The following is a 12,960-nucleotide window of genomic DNA, read 5'->3' on the forward strand; positions in this document are numbered from 1 at the left end:
GAGCTGAAAGAATTTTTACTACGGTAGTACGTCGTAGTGTTTTTATTTTTGTTTTTTTACTCTCTCATCTTAACTCCTTCTTACTTTCTTTCTCAAGATGGACTTTCATTTTTCTAGAGCTTCATCTTTTACCATCTCATAATCCTCTCTCCCATCTGTTTCGAGAAGCTCCTTGTAAGAAATGACTGTTGACTTTCGTCGAGAGAGCTCTAGGTTTTCATCTGTAAACTTAACAAGACTATTTACCGCAACCTTCTGAGGCATAATAAAAGTGATATAAGCATTACATTGAACAACTTCAACATTAACGTTGTGTAAAGCCTCTTATATTTGTTTTTCGAACAGATTTCAGATTATTCTTCACAATTTTCAACTTTAATAATAAGTAAAAATACAAAAGATGGTCACCAGTTTCAAATAAGCTTATGTAGAATCAAAAATCGAAAAATAACGGCAACACAATAAATACATAAATAAATACAATAATTTAAAATAAAATGAATTCACTCTGTGACGGCAAGTAACTAAGGTTTCCTTCCAGTAAATCTATAAGGATATTCTTATCCGTTAAATCAATGGAAATAGTCGTACATTGCATAAAATTTTGTTAATTTATGTTTAGGGTTATAAAATTTGTTTTACTTGACTTATATTTTTTACATACAATGTCACAATGACTGAGTTGATGTTAATTTTATATATACGGGGGGATTCCATAATTACCCCTGCCACATTTTAATGGTAAACTGTTAATCCTAGAAACTTATTTCTAATTAGAAAAATTACCTAAATAACGTGTAGAACTCAGATACATCATTTATATTCCTTGCAAAGGGTTGTATAGTTATTGGCATATAAAATTTAACTTTTTATACTGACACACTATCCTCAAAAACGCAATTAGAAAGTTGTTATCCTGTCTCTCCTGAGGCCAACAAAAAAGTTCCACGTTTCTTAGTGCAATATTTGCTGAAATATTTGAATTCGAAAACCGGAGAGAACTTGGGAAAGAACAGCATAAACGAACGGACAACTCTGCTTTTCAACATTTATACTGTCCTTTCCAACTTTTCTCCGATTTCTGAAATAACATATCTCAGCGAATCTTAAAGACGTGGAACTTTGTTGTTGAACTTCGCGTTTTTTGTTGGCCTTAGAAGAAATGGGGAAACAATTTTTAACTGAGTTTTTGGAGACAGGGTGTCCGTATAAGGAATTAATTTTTATATTTTGATAACTACGCAATCCTTTGCAACATGAATGATGTATCTAAGTTTTACACGCAGTTTGGATACTTTTTCTAATTGGAAGTATGCCTCTAGAATCAACGGTTTGCCAGTAAATTTCGGCAAGGCAAATTATGAAGTCAGTTCCCTGTATATTTATAGTATATCTTATGAATGTAATCAAAATTATGTACACATTTTTTTATGATCAATAATTTAAATTTGAAGTAACCTTTTACAAAAACAAACAGAAAAAAGGATCTTCCGTTTTTTTTTTAAAGTTAATTTTCAAGTTGATACGAATTCCCTTTTATAAACGAATAAAGGTGTTTGATAACACTGTCGAATCAAGCACATCTTGTTCGTTTCTTAGCATAGTTAGCGTTATTGCACTGAAACCAACAGTTGTTTCAACGTCATTTTACTGCTAATTAGTAACAACAACACTTAAACTGAATGAGGATGATACCACATCATCATTTAATTTAGTTATTTGTGATGAAATTCAACTAAAATGATACCATCTAAGTCTAAGCATATGTTTATTAAATTTATCAAAATACAGTAGGTCTTATAGAAGTTATAGATAGATATTAGCTACTAACCAAACATTGACGGTTTTGTGAGGTATTTAACAATAAATTATGATGATAATACCTCACGCTTTTGATTGAAGTGAAATACATATACAGGCGTCCCTCACTTTAAGCGATTAATTGGTTCCGCAAAATAGCCAGGTAAGACGAAATCACGTAAAGTGAGTAGAATGGATTGGGAAAGATTGGAATAAGGGGTTGGTTTTTTTCTTCAGAATTATTAAAAAATTGAACCCAACAGGATTTTTTTTTTAATGAATTAATTGTTCAAACTTATGAATAAATCCCGTGAATGTAGGCAACATGAATGAATTAAAATAACACTTTTTTTTCTGTCTTCACTACGTCTGATTGATTCTAGTGAGCATAGATGTTTTTTTCCTGTTGAACCTAATATGATAGGTTGATAACTTTGTTTTATTAATGAAACAGTCATGATTTGACTGTTAAGCAGCATTTTTCGTCCCCCCTATAAAAACTTTAGTGGCAAAGCCACAGAATATACCGCATATTCCTCGCAAATACGAAAATTTTAGTTTCACTGAAACCGCTTTTATCGATTAAATTTCTCATGGCATTGTCAATATGTTACCAAACATTATTCATCAGCGAGATAAAGTGCGCTTTATCTGAGAATTTCTCTCGTATTTGTCTTACCTATGTTATCGTATTTCGTCTCAAAGGATTTAACTATCTATATATATAAAATTGATTTTCTGTGTGTCTGTGTGTGTAAGTTCTATATACAAATCTACAATTTTAGATCGACAATTTAGTCGCCAAATTTTTCATATATACCAAACGGAACCCAACTTGAACGATAGGCTACTTTAAAAATTTGTCAGACTTGGGCAAGTGCCCGAAATGGGCAAAAAACTGTCGGACAACAATGGTTTCTGAGCCTCAACAATCACTTTCGGAACGTTTACTTTGGTTACCGTGGTTCCCGGTTCCCTAGCAATGCGTTTCAGACGTGTATATGCCTTTATAATGGTTTGCCACTTTTCAATAGTCGTCAGAATCATCATCAGCATCACTTCGAGGGTGAGGCAAAGAATGATTCCCATAGAAATCAGTGTTAAAATTGCCGATTTTACTGTATAAATGCGGAAATTTAGTGGGGGTTTCCTGCCACATCAATAATTTTAAAAATAGTATTGAATTCTCGATTTCTGAAATATATTGAGTTCGCTTAGAGATATACGAAGCCCAGGAGATTAAATATGAAGTAATTAGCCGGACCTACTTTTGAGTTGGATATTCGTGCAATAACATTGATTTCAACTTTTTATTTGTATCTTCTCAAGCTCGAAAATGAAAATGTGTCTGTGTTGTCTTTTAATACTCAACTGCATAAATTCATATAGTTTACGATGTTTTAAAACTAATTATGGGCCAGTAAAGTACATCGAAGAAATTTCACAGCTTTGAATAAGTATTTTTGGAAGCAGAAATAGGCAGATGGATAACTTGAAGTTCGGGGGGGGGGGGGGAATCGAAATACCTAGCCCCCCCCCCTTTAAAAAAATAGAAATAAAATATTTATTCGTTTCAACTTTTCTTTAAATCTGGATTTGTTTCTGTTAAACGTGCAAGCCGTCATATTGGTTAACTTGGACACGGTTTTTATGTCCCTCAAAGAAAGAGGGAGATATCACGTGATCCAAAAAGCCTCAATGAAGAAAACCCGGGCAGCGCCTGATATTATAGCTAGTGATATATATATCTTCAATTTACAAGCCCATTTCCAAGATGAAAAAAAAACTCCAAGCCGAATTTCGCAGGTTTGAGTTCCTAAAATAAACTTTTAAAAATCGCGTTATAGCAAAATCACGTAAAGTGAGGGAGGGATACCTGTAGTCCTAATCCGGAGCTAATTTGCACCCACATGAATGAAGGAAGGCCGGGACACCGCAACCGGACTTATACTATTACCTGGAATAAAGTGTGTGTGCCTAATTATCTGAATGCGTATGTAGTGTTGTGTCTGATTTTTCATTGCTGCCATCTATGTTTCAAATTGTGAATAAAGTATAATTATTGATTATTTTTACCGTTATAGTCCTATTGCTTTCTACGGCGATACTTTTCAACGGGGAAAACAGCACGCATTCGTGCGTCGAAATTGGGAACATAGAAAACCAACTTCAGCCGATCATCACTGTGGCTCCGGTGGGGGTTCGAACCCGGGTACTCGTAATGCGCGTCCGTCACTATGACTTTACTCTTGCAGGAGTCACTTTACGGCACTCGGGAAAAAAGGATTCAGTGATACCTAGCGCATATTCTAACGAATATTTCCGATTCTGCCCGACAGGAGACGTTATCGGTCAATTCATGTATTTGAGTTACTGATGCATTCGCCTTTCTGGATATATCATTTAATCATTTTTGTCGCACCACGGTCATTTTCTTCACACGAGGGCTAATTTTTTAGACCGGACCTATAATTTATTGCCGATTCCGAACTGCCGGCTTGTTTTTTATACTCATCGAGAGGTTGGTGCGTTAACCCCTCGATGGGGGACTCCATGCCGTAGCAATCTTTTTCTGTGGTCATGTCACCGTTTCTGTTGTACTCTCGTGTCAGGAAAGTTTTCTGACAAGGACGAATCGGGTATCGAACTCGCGACACTTCTAAACATCGTTTGGTACTTTAGGCGAGTATCTTATCGACCTGGGCTACCGCGTCCCTTTTTGGATATAGTTTGCTAAACATATTTGTTTGATTTCAGCTGTAACTTTTGTCAAGAAAGTTAAATTTTGAGTCACAAACAAAATAGCGAATTCATCAGTAACTCAAAAACGCAAGTTGACGGATAACGTGCCCTCTCGAGCAGAATCGAAACTTTTTCAAAACATTCATTAGAATAGCTGCTAGATAACGTTGAATCCTTTTATCAGGAGTGTCTTTAAGTTACCCCTGTAGGTACAAAGTAGCCCCGGATTACGGTCCTGAATTTTCCAGTCCTTGGGAAAAAAAACTTTTCGAAATACTTACACTTTCCATTTTTATTAGCGATTGTTTTTTTAGCTCTTCACATATTCGCCAACTTTAGAAAGTACAGGGTGGTTATAAATAAACTGAAACTACTCAGACGTATGTAGCGCCCATTCTGATTGATGGAGGTATTTTGATGAAACTCTCTCTTGGTATATACATGAGACATATGCACCATGGGAAAAAGAAGGATTCAATAAAAAAAAGTTCAATTTTTGACCACCAAGTGAAAAAGTGACACTTTTTTAACGAGGTTATCCTTATTCGATGGTCTAATAACATATATAACTACTTTCAATGAAATACGTCCACCAGAACGGGTGCTTCATAGGTAGGAGTAGAGTGTCAGTTCAACTATACTGACATTACTCGGACCTATGTAGCACCCGTTGTGGTGAACGTATTTCATTGAAACTTGCTATATATACATTACTTGGACCATAGGAAAAAGATAACTGCGATGAAGAAGGGCCACTTTTTCACCTGGTGGACAAAAATTGAACTATCTAATATTGAATCTTTGTTCCCCCTCCCCATAGTCCGTATATCCTATATACTAAGTTTCACCAAAATACCTCCATCAGAATGGGCGCTGCTTACGTCTGAGTAGTATCAGTTTATTTATAACTACCCTTTATCATGTGTCTTAACTGTTCATTCTGTAGGGGGATTTTTTACATTAATTAAACATATATTTCAGAAATTCTCATTCAAACGAATTAAAAAGAGGAATTGTGCCTGCACTCGACGTAAAGAAGAGTTTTATAAGTGTTTTAAACTGATAGTTATCGAAATTTATAATTAACAATTGAGTTCTTGTGCTCATTTTTCATCACTAGTTATCAAATATCAAAACCTGATAACATTAGTTTGCATTTTTAGACAGTTTTAGGAAGATGTCTTCTCCAGGCTGTGAAACTGTCGAAACACATAAATTAAGTTTGGAAAAATTTTTTACTTTTATAATTGGTTTAAATAAAGAGTTTTCGTAAGATGTATGAAAGTTATAAAACAAACTAAATTCCCACATATTGTTATAGTTACATATTTGAAAATGTGGTGTGATACATCTTTTTCATAATAGTTTTGGCATTTCACTTTAAATTACGTAGCTAATTCTTATCCCTTCTATTTTTACAATTTTTCCTCACTATATTTGAAAATTATATTATTCACAAATGCACTATTACAGTATTAACATGCAGTTCTGGAAGAAAAACAAAAAAAATACAATATTTCAATAAGTTTTTTGATGTCGCTCTAAATTAAAAATGGAAATATGATACACGCGCCATATATATTTTGAAAAATAACAATTTCATATTATAAGTTGAATAAATATGCATCAAATAATAATAATTCAAGTTAATGAGTACCGTATTGAGAATATACTTAAAATAATAGAAAAATCCACACGCGAGATTTACAAACATGACATTGTTATCGTAGAAAATAATTTTAATTGCAAAATATTCGCTCCTATATTTTTTCTCCAAAAGAAAAACATAGAAAATGTATTCCGAATATTTGTAGCGTAAAATATATTATTACGAGAAAAACTCACGAAAGTCCATATTTTTATTTATAAAAGATACATTTATATTCCGGTGAGAATTCAAATACCAATTCAAAATGACGAGACAAAAGGAACAACATGGACTTCAAAAAATATTCGACAAAAAACGCGAGAAGTCTTCGATTCTGAATGAAGTGTTCGTAAATATCCCATGAGTTTTTTTTCGACAAAATAAAGGGTACAAACTTTCTCTCTCCTATAATCAAGTTCTGGTAAACAAGCTAGACATCGTTCAAGTCTATGATAACATATAATACGAGTTTTTGTATTGCAATACCTAATCTATTTATGCACGCAAATAAGTGAATTTTTACCTATCCGAATTTCTTCCTATTCTTCAACGGAAAAGTTACGTGTCTATTGCAGTTTGAAAAAAAAATCGGAACTCAATAAATATTTTTTGGGAAACTAAATTAAAACTTGTTGGAAAATAGAAATTCCACTACAAAAAAAAAAGCTGATTCAAAAATGAACAAATACTAAATATGTATACGGAGTGTTTTACGAAAATTGTCTGATATTGATAAATAACGATTGATGTCGAGAATTAATTTAGAAAAGGAAAAGGAAATAATCGCAAAAATGTGTGATAAATTCAACTGTGACAGGGACAAAAATAATAATTGGGAAAAAATATATAAAAATTAAAATTCTTAGACAGCTTCCATATGAAAAAATTGAAATTAAAAAAAAAATTGTGCCTCTCTGAAAAAAAAAATCGACCTCATGACACTTAGATAAAAATTGGCCGTGATATCGGTGATTGAAGGTTTGATGCTTGCCATTTTTTGAATCCCTTCAATTTTTTGAGACAGTTATGTAACGGTCAGAGCGCAAAAAGTAGCAAAAATCAAAACTGTCGACATCTCGTCGAATTTTCATTCAAAATGCTCGCGGTAAATTTATTTCGGTTTTATATAGAGAAGCGCTAATTTTGCTAATTGACATTATTTTCCTTGAGAGCTGCGTAAAAATTTCAATTTTTATATTTCGTCTAATTATTATTACATGGTGGTGTGATTCCACAGCTGAATTTCTCTCTTTTTGTTCGTAATTTTCTTTTTGTATATCATTTTAATTTTAAATTAAACTGTACAATTTTTATTACTTCAAAACTCTTCGTGAAACACCCTGTGTACACATGTACTTTCTGGTCCATATACCAAATATTCACGCGTACATTTTGCTGTACATTTTGAACTAAAATTTACAGCAAACAGATGTTATTACCCAAATTCATGTAAATTGACTTCGCTTAGCAGAATACACGTATAGTTAATATGTGGCAGTATATTGATAGAAGAGATTGTCGTATTACATACAGAGAAATATTGGAATGCTTATATTATTGCAATTGAATAATTGAACTCACAAAGAATATAATCTGACTGTTCTTATCCAACAAATTAAGTAATTTTCTGCTAGTGTCATGTTAGGCTAGCTTTGTACAAGTCCTTCGATAAAGGAAGACAATAGGAACTCATTTGTGTTACGGAAAGTCATCATTTTGTACCCGAATCGATAGCTTCAGGAACGATATGTGGGAGGGAGGGGGGACTTCTTTTAAATGACGTTATACCCTTTACTCTTCTTCAATCCATTCCGTATATTCAACCGAATCAGATGAAGTACCAACCTTTTGCGTTGCATCGCTACAATTTAACAAAATCTCAGTCACCGAAACGCTTTGTAGTTAATATGCTCTTGCTGGTACTGTTCAAGCCTATATCATTATATTTACACACGTAAATATAATGTTAAAGTTAACGTGATGATCAAAGTCAAGTATTTCCAATCATACCGACATCTAAGCGTATTTCTAATGTTAACAACATATCGAAGAAAGATATATAGATGGCTTTTTTCTCAGCCAGTGATATCAAGGAAACAGTTATTTTCCGGATATTATGCTGAGGTGAGCTCGGAAAGAAAAGTCATCACGTCTCCGCCGGGACTCGAACCCAGGCCCTCTTGCATACCGGGCAAGCATGCTACCATCTACACCACTGGAGACACATGAATCTACCTTCCTAATTTCACGCACTGTGTCGTGAGGCGCTGAAGTAGAGGCAGTAGTAGCCTCTCTTAACTTCAGGAAATGGCCCCCGGGTGGGACGGTTTAGAGAGATATAGGTGGCTTTTTTCTCAGCCAGTGATATCAAGGAAACAGTTATTTTCCGGATATTATGCTGAGGTGAGCTCGGAAAGAAAACCGTCCCACCCGGGGGCCATTTCCTGAAGTTAAGAGAGGCTACTAATGCCTCTACTTCAGCGCCTCACGACACAGTGCGTGAAATTAGGAAGGTAGATTCATGTGTCTCCAGTGGTGTAGATGGTAGCATGCTTGCCCGGTATGCAAGAGGGCCTGGGTTCGAGTCCCGGCGGAGACGTGATGACTTTTCTTTCCGAGCTCACCTCAGCATAATATCCGGAAAATAACTGTTTCCTTGATATCGAAGAAAGTTTCGTAATATTTGTTCATGTATCAATAAACAAAAATTGATGCATGAATCGAAACAAATCAATGGATTCTGTTACTGACAGAACCATTTACGTCTATAGACACATTCTGCTTGTTCTTTTAAATGCTTCTTTTTAATAGAATTATATCGAATATAATTTTATTAGCCTAATGAATTTAAACAATGATTTTTTAATAAAAACACAGTTTTCTTATCGTAATATCGTATATCCTGTTCGTTATCTTATAAAACTGGAAACTTTATACAGGATTAAACATTGTGCTAAGTGAATTCCGAAAAGATGCAAATTAGGTTTTAAACTGTTAATTACAGAAACATATTTCCAATTACAAAAAGTATTCCAATAACTTAGATACATCTTAGGTATTTTATGTTTTTCATAATGGGCTGTATATGTATCCAAATATAAATTTCATTTCTTACGCATTCCCTTTACCTTACTAATAACTTACATCTAGAAAAACTTTTGGCCTGCGTTTAATGAGTTCCATGTTTCTAAGTGAAATATACACCGAGATATTTAAATTTCAAATTTTATGATTTCACTACTGGTTTAGGTGTATAAGCATAATAAAAGTATTATAAGCAACTTTTAGCAGTTCTGAGAAGCACCCCCCTCCCTCTAGAGCATGGGCGGAGATACGGGTGGTCGTGGGGGCATTGCCCCCCCCCCAGCGTCACTGGTGGAGTCGACGGATCTAATGTATATATGTATATATGAGCTGACATCATCATCATCATGCCCCCCAGCAATAATGACCTTGCCCCCCCCCCAGACTTCCAAGTCAATCTCCGCCGCCTATGCTCTAGAGTACAAGTAAAATGTTTAAATATCTCATACCTTGAAGAATTTTCCACTTTTTTTTTTTTTTTATATTCACGTATTCCCAAGGGATCAGCATGATCCGTCCAGGGAATTTGTTAGTGTTAGATTAGAAAATATTCATGCCCGAACAAGGATTCGAACCCAGACCGGCACAGTGAGAAGCTAGTTCCCTGACCACTCGACTGCCAGGCGGCGAACATCAAATCATGGAACTTTTTCTCTCTAACTCATTGAAACGCAAGACAAAAAGTATCCAGTTATGTTCCAGGTAAGGGAGACTGTATATAAATAAAATAAATTTTGTGTTTCAATACGTATACAGCCTCGCGTAAAATGAATGACATTGTAAGATCAACACGGTGCTTGAATACCTTCTTTAATTGAATAGTAATCAATGATATTCAAAAGTTGAACCGTTGAAGCATGTATAGAAAATATTTATTTTCCATCTAAATTTAATAGTTTTTAAATCAAGGAAGAAAATGTTACTTAATTTTAAATTCAAAACGAATCACATGAAATATAACTAACTTCCAAAACAGAAAACATAATGCAAATGTTTATTCCCACGAATGAATTGAAACAAAAATAAATGAAGAAAATAGAATGTGTCAAACTTTAAATTTCAAATCACATCAATATTTCATGATTGTCTAGACGAGTCATTAGTTTTCAACTTCATTTGCTTAAAATATAAAATTCCATTATCGGCATTCCATTACTGTAAAAATGACCTTTAATGATTTAGTTTTCTTCATCTTATTTATTCAAATTTCTTCCCGATGAAGGAGCGAGTTTTTATTCTACGTAAAAACTAATTTTAATATTGAGATGAAGAATGTTCAAGAGGAAATAGAATTTCGAGATAATTAAATGGAATACATGTTTTTTCCTCAGATCAGATTAGATCAAAAGATTTAGTTGTAAACCTACACGAGTACATACGAGAAAATACACTAATATATTTCTTTTTACATATCTTAATCATAAAAGCTACTCCAATTTCTTTATACACTGATCAATAACAGACAGGAAAAAATTAATTGAACTTCTTCGATTTGAAATATACGATATTTTCATTAAGAATTAACAAATTTCAAGCAAACAAGAACAGGTGAAGTTTAATTGTTTTTCTATCCGCTATATCTCTAAAGTGTTTTCTTTTCCCCCTTATAATATAATTAAATATCATCTTCCTACCATTTTTATTATTATTGTTATTATTCGTTTTTTTATTACCATTATAACAATAGCTGCAGCGATTCCCTACCTATCCAAATACGCCTCAGGATAAGTAATAACGAAGTAAAAATTATGAGATTTTTTTCCCTTTTTCTCTGTCCCTGGTCAAACAATACTTCTTTTTTCTTTTTAATATTTTCGATTCAATTAATTATATGCGTACAGTATTATAAATTGATATACACAATGAAACTAAAACATTTGCTCCAGGGGTATAAGGGGGTTCAAAGTCTAGAAGAATACGCATTTTTGCCTGGAAAAAGAAAAGGATATATTATTCTTATGAGATTTTTGAATATCTTTTGGATTACGCAAACAGTTTATAGAAGAATTTTGAGATGTAAAAATAAAGACCTGAACTTGAATGTTGTTATAAGATATATATAAGAAAAAATTGCGTTGCGTTCTTATAGATGTAGAATAAATTAGCCGAGGGTAGATTTAAGTTCAGTTTAATATAAACTAATCTTAATTAATGGTTCTTTTTACAAAGTGAATTTAAACCCTTTACAATAACTATCGCCAAAGAAAATTTAAAATTCACCAAGTAACTATGATGTATATTCATATAACCAACATTACTTCTATTTTTTTTATAAATACGTGAACCCGTAGACAGTATTCCAAATCACACCAATGGTGTATTTAATGAGTTTGAACATGCGGATGTATTTGCATCGTAACTACGTACACGAGCAACTTAGAAGTGAAGTTGTTCCTAACTTCGCATGTGCGTAGGTCGAGGAATCGGGGAATATCTGCACATATCTTAGTTAGTTTTTTTTATAAGGTTTGTAAGATAAAATATTATATGCAGGGTGGTAAGGGTCGACCACCCAATAATACACGAGTGATTTCTAGTGAAAAACTAATGTGGAAAAGTGTTTTCAATATACACTTAAAAATACCAAAATATGCATTTGGAAAACCCTAAAACATTTTGGCACTTATATGCCAAATTTACATTAAGAACACCCAAACATGCATCAAAATCCCGCCAAATATACACTGAAAATACTGAAAAAGTTGACAATTCCAAAATATGTACCAAAAGTGAGAAAATACGCATTAAAAATCATCATGAAAAAAAAAATGTTTTTTAAAATGAGCATTTTCTATCTCTTAGTGCATATTCATTCACAAAAAAAATATCCTCACATATGTATATAGGCCTACTGCATATGCAAATAACTTCTACGTATTTTTTATTTAGGCATTTTTAAGTTATAGTTCATCGTAGCTGCTCAGTAACAAAATACCAGTAACAAGAAGTTTTGAAATTGTCGAATTTCGAAGCTATTTCTAAATAAAAACTTTTGACATAGAATATCTCTAGAAATAGCATCACAACAAAACGGTTGATATTTGAAAAATACTGTACTTCAAACATCTCTGTTAATTCACTAAACCCCCGCTTGTGGGGAAAAGACCGATGTTGTGAAAATATTATAAGCAATATTTATTAAAATTCATTTTATTAAAAGTGATTGAACTTTTAAATAAACTTTCAAAAATATGTACTTATTCTGGAAATATTTGATTTCATGCATTTATATGCATTAATGCTAAAAAATATCAAAATACGCTTATGCATATGTGCATATGCATTTGCATCTAATCCGGGCTCTAGTTATAACGCTTTGGAAATTGATGACGTCACTTCAAAATCTTGCCGAATTCCCCGAACGTACACCAAACGTATAATTTGGTGCTTTTGGAACTAATAACAATGATGCAACCCTAAGAAAAATTGAAGACAGTAAAGCAGTTTTTTTTCCTCTCTTGTGTGTGTATTGCACTTTACAAACTTTTAAGCTGGTGCTATTACGTTTTTCTGCAAAATTGCAGTTTTTGAATTCATCCGAGAGATTAACAAATAACTTAGTACTTACTGCCCCAAAAATTTAGAATTTTTGCAGAAATGTTTACTCGCCTTGTGTTAGTAAAATTAACTTCAGGTTTAGAAATTAACTCATAGGAAGTATCTTTAAAAAAATGCTGAATTCAGAT

General features: G+C 33.2%; 2 non-coding genes across 2 annotated transcripts; one reads left to right on the top strand and one right to left on the bottom strand.

The window, feature by feature from the left end:
* Positions 1-8,339: 8,339 nt before the first annotated feature.
* TRNAT-GGU (transfer RNA threonine (anticodon GGU)) lies at positions 8,340-8,413 on the bottom strand. The gene has a single exon. It is a non-coding gene; the product is annotated as a tRNA-Thr (tRNA).
* A 302-nt stretch (positions 8,414-8,715) lies between these two features.
* Positions 8,716-8,789, top strand: TRNAT-GGU (transfer RNA threonine (anticodon GGU)). The gene has a single exon. It is a non-coding gene; the product is annotated as a tRNA-Thr (tRNA).
* Positions 8,790-12,960: the final 4,171 nt, after the last annotated feature.

Source organism: Pholcus phalangioides, unplaced genomic scaffold, assembly GCF_987345545.1.
Source record: "Pholcus phalangioides strain wild (caught in Gottingen) unplaced genomic scaffold, Ppha-v1.0 ptg000007l_1, whole genome shotgun sequence".
NCBI lineage: Eukaryota > Metazoa > Arthropoda > Arachnida > Araneae > Pholcidae > Pholcus > Pholcus phalangioides.